Source organism: Hordeum vulgare, chromosome 7H (assembly GCF_904849725.1).
Source record: "Hordeum vulgare subsp. vulgare chromosome 7H, MorexV3_pseudomolecules_assembly, whole genome shotgun sequence".
Taxonomy (NCBI): domain Eukaryota; kingdom Viridiplantae; phylum Streptophyta; class Magnoliopsida; order Poales; family Poaceae; genus Hordeum; species Hordeum vulgare.
In genome coordinates, this window is record NC_058524.1 from 32,968,844 (window position 1) to 32,981,929 (window position 13,086).

Consider the following 13,086-nt stretch of genomic DNA (forward strand, 5'->3'; position numbering starts at 1 on the left):
AATTACCTAAGATGGCAGGGGAAATTCTCAAACGTAACTTGAATAGCATCTGGACAAAGAATTCCTCGTTTCAATCCATCCTTAAAAGTTTGAGATACTCCCTCATTATTCTCTCCAGCTGATACAGAGATCGGCGCTTCATTGCCATTTTAGAGATACTGGAAAATCTGCAGCAGGTTAAGGCTTACTCCCAAGGTTGATTTCAGAGAATGGTCAAACCAACTAATCTGGCAGCATCATTGAAATGAAGGAAGAAAACATGATAAGAAAAGGATACGCAGGCATGTCTATGATGTTGTGAATGCAAGACAACTTCATCCCCATCGGCAAGGAGAGTTGTGGTTCCCTTGATGAAGTTCTTATGATTTACTTGAACCCAACCCGGTTCTCCTATGACTTCCACCCAGTCCGCCAGCGTCACGTCCCGCCGCTCCCTGCCCACGTCCACGTCCACGGGCCGCAGCCCCGTCACCAACTCCAGCACCACCACGCCACCTCCCACCCGGTCGCCGTCGAGCACGCGTCGGGCGTTGAGCTTAAAACAAAATTATTCACTCCAGCTGACAGCACCTGCTGCAGGGCATTGTTAATTTTTGTGTTGATGCATAATAACAGGGACACCTAACTGAACCTTCTGACATCAATAAATTTTCGGGTTGATACAAAAAGAAAATAAATCAAATATATTTTTCGAGAAGATAAAGGATAACACAGCAGCGACAGCGCGTCGGGCCAACGCTGCGGCTCCCTCGTCCGACGGCGGGGGTGAAGGAGGTGGAGGAGTGGGGGCCTTGGGGTTGGGCTGATCCGTCGGGGAGGGTGTAGTACATAAAAAAATCATAAAGCTCACACTACAATGCTTGTATCTGTGATAAAAACTCTAATTAAGGCATACACGGCCCATCCGTGGATTAGATATGGCTACATCAAGCATTGAGAATATACATAATATGCAACAGCAGAATTAGGAACAAACTATAAGCCTCAATCTGCTGCAATTTGCCACTTAAAGATACTATACTTTCCTGTAACTCATTACACAAATAAAAGTCGTTGAGTTGTTGCATTTTTCAGGATTCCATATTTGTAATGTTATATGTATTTTAAAATTTCAAATCTGTAAGGCTATTCATAGGTGCAGTCATGTTCTCAAATGTAGAAAAGAGCCACAGTTTATTAACTTTATTTTGTAAAAAATAATATAATATTAAACATATTCTCTTTGAGCATTCATGAGAAGCATAGACTACACCCTAATCAATTATTCAGAAACATATTTCTTTGGGCATAAAAATAACAAATTCTAAAACATTCAATGGGCTACTATGCCAGAATGGTTAAAGAACGTGCATACCGACAAATTAGAATATATATGGTCCATATGTTGCTTTTCATCCACGCTCTAGGCCGGAAATAATTTCATTTCTATCATTTTCAGTGTTCTTTCAAGAGGAAACCTGCATGCGCCACTGTTTAGAAAGTTAACATATGCATCAGTAATTATATAAACCAAACAGTGATATTAGTATAAAAGGCATGTGACTAATGTAACAGCAACACTTCCTTCTAGCTAACTAAAACAGTAACCATGTGATATAAAAGGAAAATACTAACTATAAGCATGTATACGTTATATCTTCATGCTTGGCTCAGACAACATCAAACAACTTTAGAAGGGAGCTGCGGCCAGAAATATTAGGTAAGTGAAAGAATTTATAGAATTTGAAAGAGAAGCTTGCTCTAGCTGGATGTGACCTCCGGCAACCATGCCATCATGTGAGCATATCCTCAAGCTGGTAATAGTTCGCTGCAACAACTACTGCTCATCTCCGACCCATCATGTATGATCAACATCAATTTACTCTGGGTGTAGATGAGCCCAGGCTCAGAATTGGATATTCGCAATGTAGAGTTGTAGGCCCAATTTGTTCCTGAACATATAATCATTAATTTAACTTTAAGAGTACTTCTATCTATGAGAAAAACAAAGTGGGGGAAAATCTGAAGGCATGTGAATACTGTAACATCACTTTTGTCTAGCAAACTGAAACAATAAATATAAGATATGAAAAAAAAATTAACCATAAGCCCCTAATAAAAGAAGTTAAAAGCAACATACATTAAAGGAATGGAAGTTGAAAACTTTAGAGAACATGAAGAAGAAGCTTGGTCCACCCTTATGCAACCTCCAACAACCATGCCATCGTGTGTGCATCTCGAGAGGCTGGAAATTGTTCGCCATGACACTTGTTTGCTTCTGACCCAGCCTGTAGGATCAGCAAGCAATTTATTTTAGTTTAGATCCGATTTATAGCCACCGGATCGCTGAATCTCGTAGTTGTCGCGGTCGTTGCTACCTTTTCACTCAGACAACCCTGCTATCAAAAGTAATTAGCCAATTCCTCCACAATCCAGTGGCACTCCACCTAGCACACCCACAAATCCATTCCACCTAGGTATCAATAGAACCTCTATGTGTACCAGCTGACTTTATAGAAGGAAGCACATTGCTTGTGTGTAAGTTATCTCTATAGAAAGAAGTACTTCAAATTAAATAGATCCCATCAGAAAAAACGGACCCGCTGAAATATGTGTATATGAGAGAACATGACTATGAAAGAAAATATGATTCATTTCCTCTAAGTTCACATGTACCCATTAAATGTGTGAATTGTTATCAGGCCTGCATAATCATAGTACAAACTACAAACAGAAATATCAGCAATGCAACAATCCCTATATAACTCGCGAGTACTATCATGGTTTTCTCAACAAGTGCATAATTGTCTCGTCCATACAAAAATGTTGGAGAGCATCAACTCTAGGCATGCAGCAATCTCTTAATAATACTTGAACCAAACATAAATGACAAGTTTGTCAAGGGGATTAAAATTTAAGGGGCAACTAAGTTCCAATTTGTCGAGAAATTCATAGACGAATCAGTGAAGCTCCTGCACCACCAAACAAATAACAGTGCACTGCTTTAATCATGTCATACTAATCCTAATCATCTTCTGCCAACAACCAGCAACCTCTCCTACCTGAAACGAGTCACTTCCTCCCTGTAAAGCTGCACACACGTGAACACACACGCACATCCAGTTGCACACACCCATGTCACACACGCACAAGTAGCTGTAGGGAGCACAACACATACGGCAACATTTAGAGATGTACTTCTAACCATGGCAGTACTGAACCAAAAAGAGATCTAATCGACTCGGTCGATAAAATTAGCATCATATTAGAGGATTCAGACAGAGTGCTAGGGGACAGAAAAATCAAACGGGGGTGAGTGGAATACATACCCCTGGTATAGCCGCAACAGGCGACATTGGAGTAAAAATACCATGTTGGATCTCTCAAGTGGCAAAAGGCATCACCGATATAACACTGGTTCTCTTAGTCTTGGCAACAACATGATCACTGGGAATAGCTCCTTTCTTGCATGAATTAGAAAATAAGTTTGTTATGCACATGCGTGGTAGTAAAATATTATTTTTAGGATTATGCTTACCTTTAAGGCAAGTACTCCCTCCATCCCAAAATAAGCATATTTGATTTAGTACAACTTTGTAACGTTGTATATCAGTACACAAAAAAAATATTAACATGCCAAATGGTGAAAAGTAAAACCAACTTTAACACTGATCTGTCCTTTGAAAAAAGGCATATATAGTAATAAGAAGAATTGATGCGAACCAAAATCATTTATTGTACTATTTTGCTTAGTAGTGGATACCAGAATGTAGTAAAACAACAAATTAATTGCCAGATTTATTGTACTACAGTTTGCTGCCATTCTACAACCATCACTACTGGAATCTGCTGGTTTGCCGACAGCCAGAGCTGACGGCAAAGGACAGTTTAACTGATGGCAAAGGCTTTGCCGTCAGTGTGCTGTCGGCAAAGGTACCGGCCAAGATTTTATCGGCAATCACCTTCTTTGCCGACAGCCGGAGATCGACCGACGACAAAGACTTTGCCATCAGCTTTCTGGCACGGGCTGACGGCAAAGAGCAGGGCGGCAACGGCGCAGGCCGAGCTCCGTTAGAAGGATAACGGCAGGCTTTGCCCACAGTCGTAGCAAAGCTGACGGCAAAGCCTCCCCTCTTTGCCCACAGCCGTAGCAGAGCTGACGGCAAAGCCGAATCCCCTGGGTCCCCTTGGCCGCCTCTTTGCCGACAGCTGGAGCCCAGCTGACGGCAAAGCCGAAAATTTGGTATTCCCAGAGTTGCCAGAATACACAGGCTGCCGCCACGTGTCTTCTTTGCCGTCAGTCCACCGACGGCAAAGCCTTTGCCGTTAGTAAGCTGTAGGCAAAGACCCTCTCTACTTTTTTTTCATATTTGTTTTCTGTTAATTCCCTGCATTTGCAAAACATAGATACAAACAGCAACATATATATATTGAATTTGCCCCTAAACAGCACCACAAGTGCATCACAAAGTGCAAACATCACAACACAAGTGCAAACAACACGAATATATGTCATTAAAGTGCAAACAAGATCACAAAGTATTACAAAGCATCACAAGTGCATCCACAAATACAATTGCATTACAAAGTTCATCTAAGACTACACAAGTGCATTAGAAAGTCTCAAGCATCCATCCATATGCCATGCTTCTTTATCAAAATTTGCATAATGAGAAAGAAGTTAGAAGAAGAATACAATAAGAAAGAAGTTATCTAAATTAAGCTAAGCATTAGAAGAAGAAGTGCAAGAAGAAGAAGAAGAAGAACAAGAAGAAGTGGAAGAAGTGGAAGAAGGAGAAGAAGAAGATAGAGAAAAAGAAAGAAGAGAAGTTATCTTTTTCTCCTCTTTCTTCTTCTCTTATTTCTTCATCTCTTGTTTGTTCTTCTCTTCTGGTTTCTTTTTAAACTTTCTAAACTAATTATGTCATTTTTTAGCTCTAATATCAACTAGAATTTACTAAGCTAACTAAACCATGGCTAATATCAACTAGAATTTACTAAGCTAACTAAAGCCTGGCATAATCTAAGTTGATCTAAACAATAAGAAGAATAAGAAGGAGAGGAATAACTTACCGAATGCCAAGAAACGAAGGAGAAGCTACATCTCCGTTGGTCGCTGGGTTGCTAGGGCTCTCACGAGGAGAAGTAAAGGGATCGTGGGATTCAACTCTTGAATGATGCTGCAACAAGGCAAGAGTTAAAATATGTGGTTAGCACGGCGACAGACAATGGTATAAGACCGTGCAAGGTTGGTCATTGAAAGGGAACTCACCGTTCCCACCGAAGAAGGCATCGGCGGAGGGGGCGGCAAACCTTGCTTCTCACACATAGCCTGCAAATTAGTTTTCGAGGAGTCAAAGAAATAGCCTTGTTGCGTCTCACACATAGCCTTGCTTCTCACACAACTGACTTACCGCAACGAAGTCGTCCATGGCCTTCACATGGGCATTATTGTGTGCCCTCCCCTCGTCAAGCAACCTCTGCGTATTCCAGTCCCTCTCCTCCAACAAGAGCCTGGTGGCCTCCCTCTCCTTCATAAGTGCGGCCTGCAACCACTCATCAAAAGGAATTTTCATCATCCATCCAGGGACAAAAGAACGAAAGAAATAATGAAGAAAAGTAACCTCGATGGCAAGATCAACTGGCCTCGCGCGTTGCCGTATTGCAGGAGCGGAGCTCGTTTGCCTCGACTTGATCTGAGATAGAGTCTCAGTGATAGGGACGAAGCCATCACACATGGCCAGCGTGCCATGACTCTTACCGCCACCAAAGATCATTAACGCCTCTAGATCGATAGGATTCTGGCTCGGGTCAAAGTCAGGGCTCGCGCAGCTGTTTGACCACCTCAGAATAAGACGTCATCTTGTTGTAGGCGGACAGGCTTGTGTACGCCGACGGCCCGTCCCCCTCAGAATATGACTTCGCCGTCTTGTACGAGCCCTTATGGGCCATGCTAAACGCGGCGTATCCCTCAGGCTCGGGCTGGTTATTGTGTTTGGCCTACACGAAAAGACAAAGAATTAGTACAACAAAAATCATGAAAGAACGAATTATTGATGAAACAAAACAAGGCACACATACCCATTTTTTTGCGTATTGCTTGATGTTGGCATTGCCTTGGTGGTGTGGCACACCAACCAATTGGGCACGATGGTCCTTGTCCATAGTGTGGGTGCTCAACGAAGCCTCTGTGCACCACCTGTCCGCTATCATCTCCCAACAATCCATCTTATCGGCCAACCATCTCGGGGGCACCTATGAATGTAAGTTAATGAAGAATGAAACTAAGTATTATAACTAAATAGACCTAACTAGCCCTAAGAATTGATCTTTGGAATGTACATACCTCCATGTACTCGGTCATATCAAGGAAAATCTTTCAACATTCAGTCTTTGTCTTCGGCTCCCCTTGCTTGGCGTACCAATCTCGAACAGCCTGAACACGCAGCTCGTGCCTCGTGTTATTCAATAAACTCTTGCACTCTTTCACGAGGTTCTTCTTGGCCGCCTCCTCCGTCCCCTCCTCGACCCTAAAGTAACTCTCCAATTATGCCAAATAGATGCACAGATGAATAGTGAAATGATTTGGAAGGAAATAACAATATATAACATTGTATACTTTTTATTGGGTAAAATAATAGTTACCCAAAAATCAGCCAACACCTTGTCGGCCACGCTCACGCAAACAACACCATTGACATGTGTGTTTTCCGGGAGCAGAGCGGCTTGGTAGTGCTCCCACTTGAGTCCTGGCTCGGGAACCATACCCTCACTGGGCAACTGCACTATCCCGGGGAAGTGCTCCCTAAGTAAAGCACCAAGGATGCAGTTTGGATTCCGGGTATTCTGCGGGTAATCCCACCCCCTACATAATGATAAGGCAAAGACATTAGCTACTTGGTGAAATATAATGATATAAGGTACACAATATATATCAACTTACTTCTCGCCATCTGGCTTAATTAACGGCCTGTGCTGCAAGTCCAATCGGTCTGGAACTCGTGTCATACCACGTTGGTAGACCGACTTGCTGGCAGCCCCCTTAGCCTCTGCCTCAGCCCCCTCCGCCTGAGCCTCCGCCTCAGCACCCTCCGCCTCAGCCTCCGCCTCAGCATCCTCCGCCTCAGCCCACTCCGCCTCAGCCTCCGCCTCAGCACCCTCCGCCTCAGCCCCCTGCATCGGTGTCTGCTCCCGGACGGTAGGATCCCGCACCGGTGACACCCTCGTCTGCAAGGGTGAAGTGGCTGAGACAGAAGTAGCCGAGGGTGGTGGCAACTGGCTCCTATCATGCAGCCTCCCTCTCCCACGACCACGTCCTCTGCCTCTCTTCTTTCTACGCCTCTCCCATGGGGCTCCTCGGCAAAGCTCTGCAACAAAGATCTCCGTAGCTGCCCAGGTGCTATCCTCAACTTATCCCCGCATGCCATGTCTCACCACCTGTAACGATAAATAGTTAAATAATTAGTACAAATTCAAGGACAATAATTAAATGAACAATAATAAATACATGAATAATTCAACTAATAATTGAATAATTAAACAACAATGTTTGGATGCATACAAAGTAGGTCAATTGAAGCAAAATCATCATCAGTATCACACATGTCGTCATGACTGATATCGTCATCGGGTTCAGGGACATCATGTGGAAGGCCTTTTTGTAACCGATCAAGCATTGATAGCTCATCGGCATTGGTAACTTCTTCTACTTCCACTTCTTCCTCATCATCACGTGAGTCTTGTTCCTCCGTGTTCAGGGTGGACGTAGAGCAGTTTCGGGTATGATGTCTGACACCACGTGATTCTTGGAAAAATTCTCCATCATATGTTATTGGGTCAATTTGAGGTTCATAATCGTCTTCATTTGGGGGAGGTGGTCTAAGATGTGGCGGCACATCGAACACGACATACCAACCTTCTAGGTTCTTAACACTTTGACGGCAGTATGGCAGATAGAAAACTTGGGTGGCCTGTTGAGCCACAATATAGACATCGGCACCGCTTAACTGCCTGTCTTGTCGAATTTCGACAATCCCAAGATGTTCATGAGTCCGTCTTGTCTTAGTAGGATCGAACCAATGACATTTGAACACAACAACGTTCGGAGGATTTTCACCATAATAATGAAGTTCGTAGACTTCTTCAAGTCTTCCATAATACTCGACACCTCCCTCGCCTATAGCAGAGACACCGGAATTGTTTGTTTTTCGACCGGGCATTGAAAGCTCTTTGCTAGCAATACGAAAGCGATACCCGTTGATGTCGTACTTCTGAAATGTACGGACCTTAAAGTCAAAACCATTAGCTATTTGTCTCAATTCATCGTCGACTTGCTCATCTGAATTAGCCTAGAAGTTAAGAAAAGATAGAGTTTGGTGTGTTACTCATGAGTAATAGCAACAAAGGAAATCACTTATTATATATAAGGGAGGTACCGTTTTTTTGAACCAAGAGATGAAACCGGGATAGCCGCCTCCTGTCTTTTCAAGAAGTTCATACTCGAGAATGGATTCTTTTTCGATTGCAACACCATTCGAGAATTGTTCGACGTATCGACTGTATCAATTAATAATAGTTGTTAGACATAAAACTTGTTAAAAGTTGCGAAACAATGTACAAAGCACTTACTCGATGTATGGCCGAACTTCTGTTAAATTGTTCAATATATACATCGTTAGTGTGCGCCACTCCTCGACGCACAACAACTTTGGTTTTCCCACACCAGAAGGTGCGAGCTTCCCTTTGAAAAGGCTGAGATTGGATTCACGTCGTTTGGGGTCGCCCAGATTGTACCGAGGCTTTGGATTATGCAAGCTGTGCATAGTGGCATCATAGTGTGCTGTTACGAAGTTTGCCGCCTCCTCGGTAATGAACGCCTCGGCCATCGATGCTTCAATTCTATGTTTATTTTTACATTTTCCTTGAAGTGTCTTCTGCATTTTTTCAGTTGCGTAGCACCAATGATTTTGCACAGGGCCACCCAATCTTGCCTCGGTTGGGAGATGCAAAATCATGTGTTGCATCGGATTAAAGAAGCCCGGTGGAATAATCTTCTCTAACTTGCAAAGCAACTCAGGCGTCAACTCTTCCATGTCATCTATCAAGGCACGCGACAACTCTTTAGCACAAAGAACACGGAAGAAATAGCTCAACTCAGCCAATACTAGCCATTCAGCCTCGGGGATATAGCCACGCAACATCACCGGCATTATCCGCTCAAGCCATATGTGCCAATCATGACTCTTGAGCCCAAAAATTTTCATTTTTTCAATGCTCGCTCCCCTCGCTAGATTCGTAGCATACCCATCGGGGAACAACAACTTTTTTTGCACCCACAAGAGGATTTCCCTTATTGGTCCCTTCTCAAGATTGTACCTGGCAGGTGGTTTGGACCAATTTTTTCTTCCTTTCGGTTCTCGCATGTTTAGTGATGGCCTATCACAAAGAGTCACTACAAGGAATATGCTAATACACGACGATATATTTTCGTCGCTACAACGTCACGGTTTTTAGTTTACGACGATCTCACGATAAAAAACCAAGCGTCGAAAACGGAGCGTCAGAAATGAACAGCACCGACATTTTGATCGAAATCGTTGTAACTTCTACGACGATTCCTCAATCGTCGTAACCTTTACGACGATCCTAAATCATCGTTGACAATATAACCCAGTCCTACGTGGCAGTCCTACGTGGCAAAGTTACGACGAAATCAAAACATCATAGTTGAAATCAGCCCAACCCATTTCAATTGATCACATGGGCTGGTTTTATTTTTTTTGGCTTTTTCTTATTGGACTTCTTTTGGGCCTTAGCCTATTTACAGCCACTTTAGTATGTTTTTTTCGAATTTTTTTTATCATTATAATTTGGGCCCTGGCCTTTTAGTGCCCAAATACATTTGGTCCAGTTTCAGTTTTGACCTTTTTCATTTTTGAATTCAGCAAATTTTTGTTCCTGAACTTGGTTTCATTTCTATTTGTTGGGCCTTTGCAACCCAATTATTTGTCCAATATTAAATCCAACACTATTTCATATTCAAATCAAGAATACTCCAACTCAAATTAAAATCATCCATCATATAACATCACATAATACATCTCTCAGGTTTACATAACACAATAAATCATCTCATAAATACATTTCCTTACATAGGAATATAGCAAGAACGGACAGAATTGCAAAATAAAACAATGACACATCTGCTAACAATGGAGTTCATTCCACTCTCCTATGAGACATAGGTTCAGAAATTTTTATGTTGTCTTGATTTGAATGTCCCCAGTAGGCATCATCGACATCTTCTTATCACATTCCTAGCAACAGAAAAAGAGACAAAACAAAAAACATTAGACCGGATAGGAGCTTCAGTAGCAGAGCAAACCAAATTGAATCAAACATAGACCGACATTTGCATATGGATATTTTTGTTTGACTCGTTTACTGCTCCTACCAATAATTCTATGAACTAAATTTCTGAATCTACTAGTACTTAACAGAGTTAACGTGAATACATTCAGTTACTTGAGTATACTGACATACATGGTCACTCTAAGATAAGTTGCACACAAAAATAATAATATTCCGGAAAACTTTGAAGGAAAACAAGTATGATGCACCAGTTGATCGTAGAATCCGTCAATGTTCAGCAGACCAACTTGATACACAGTTGCGAGAAAGACATATACCAGGAATAAATACAAGTAGTAACAGAAAAACGCAATGCATGAGTCGACATTGTTGATTACTGAATGATCAACTCCCACCCACATAAATAGCATAGCAACATGCATGTATAGCGCATCATCTTGATCCACTCCTTGATGGGAGTTAGTAAAGCGCGACGAATCGACGAAATTCTAATACAAACTGCCATCTACTTGTATTCGTGTTTGAGAAGAAAAATCTAAAAATTACTGTGCCACATAGTAACAATATGTAGTAATATTATCTATAATTAATCGGAGGACAGGCAGTGTCAGATGTTGTTCCCTTTGTAGATCTATACAGGTACCAATCATGCATATATGGATCTGGGCACATGTCCAGGTGACCACATAATAATAAATATTAATATTATTTGGAACAATGAGTGACCACATTGGGGTTGGTTGTGCTACTAGTTAAAGCTTAAGATGGCGCTGTGTATTTTCCTTTTTCATCAGATTGTCCTTTCTATGGATACGCAAAAATAAATCAAACAGAGTCCCTCTTGAGAGTTCACCAGGACAGGAAACTAGAGCTAATTTAACAGTAAACCAGACCTTATAATTTACTTGTTACTAAAACTAGTAATATGGAAAGGAAAGGAAAGGAAAGGCGCGTAAAATGTGAAGATACCGGTGTTGACAGGGACGACGATGGCCTGCTTGTAGAGGCTGTAGAGGCAGAGCTTGCTCTCGTTGGTGGTGGTGTCGGGCAGCGTCTTGGCCTTCTCGGCGTACTCCTCAAATTCTTCCTGAAGAACATTAACAGGGCAAGCACAACAGCATAAGTACTAATTCAACAAATGAAGTCTGCTCTGCTGAGGAAATGCAGTCTACACAGAAGTCACCTTCTTTCTTCTTTTCTAATTTGTCAATATGAATCTACTGCTCCCTTGTACAGGTGGTTGTTACATGAGGAAATGTAGATATAATTTCTAGTTGCACATATTAACAATGAAACTGGTTATTTGCACAGCCAATCTGCTCTTTGGATAACAAAATTTCAGACCATTTACTCCCAAAATTGCTAGTCCACAAGCTGAACTAGACATCTTACAGTACAAAATGCCCCTCCAGCCTGCTACTAGTCAACCTATGATAAAAAAGAAAAAGGAAAAAAAGAAGAAGAAGCCTTTTAACAGAGAAAGAGAATAGAAGGAAAAGAAGAGGAGGCTGAAGGAAAAGCACTACTCTCTACTAAGACATATCATATCACAGAAGCTCCTACTAATCATCAGTTATCACCTGTGGCAGACACAATACCCTAATGGTTGAAAATATTGTAGTGAAAATGATCTCCTAAGTTGCCATGAAAAGTTTTTGGTTAGAATTTAGATGCGGTTTTGACTGCTTTCGTGTGTGACGGCTACTAAACTGGCTTATGATAAGTTTTTCGAGTGTAACAGCTAAGCAAAAGAAATGAGAAGGTTTACTTATCAAGGGACAATCTATCAATTTAAGGCCCCAACTTAGCACTGTTAGCACCATTGGATCAAAGAAGGTTTACAGTCAAGGTGCATCAAATAAGTTACTGAGGTGGAAGTAACTCACAGTAACTGAAGCATAAGTCTGACTTATGTTTGGTTTGGCCAGAGACTAGGTACATAATAAGCACTCGATTGACCAGCTGTCAAACAATTGCTCGAGTCTGCTTATGAAAAGGGACTCGAAGTTTGAGTCGATGCTATGCTGTCTCTTGCATTAATATGTCTGTTTGATTCTGTTTCAGTATATCTGTGATCACCAGCAGAATTTTGAGCTATAATTTTATAGAGCAGAGATATCTACAACAAAAAAACATACACAAAAGTTCTATAATCAGACATGTATCTTTGTAAGAAGCTAGACGTTCAGACTTGCTACTACTATACTCTCGGTTTGTGGAGTTGTACCACATGCGAAAGCTTTTAAGAAATCGAAAACCTCGTTTATTCTAAAAATCTTAAAGCACCCTGTAACTTTTCAAACTCTCTTGATAGGAAAAACAAGAAACACTATTAATGTTTAACTAAATATTTGTTGTTTTGGCAAACTTTAGAGAACATGGCACTCCCATGATAGTGACTATCATGTGCAGTATAGACGAAAGGCCTAGATTACATTTGAACGGACCAAACTTGATAACTGTCCTTAATTTGTACATATGAATCTTTTTACTGGATGGTGTTTATGTGCCACATTACCTCCTGCAAGACACACAAGGCAGCAGGCAACCAGCTCGAGGGTATATGAAGAGAGGATCTGGGCGGAACCTTGACCCTGGTGCTTCCTGCGTACTCCTGTTCAAAGAGAAGCTTGTCTCTCACGTCCAGCAACAGAGCCTGACAGAAAACCAACAAACACCACGACGTGTTAAACACCGAGGTGCTGGCTGCATATGATTCCGAGCAAAACTGCATCT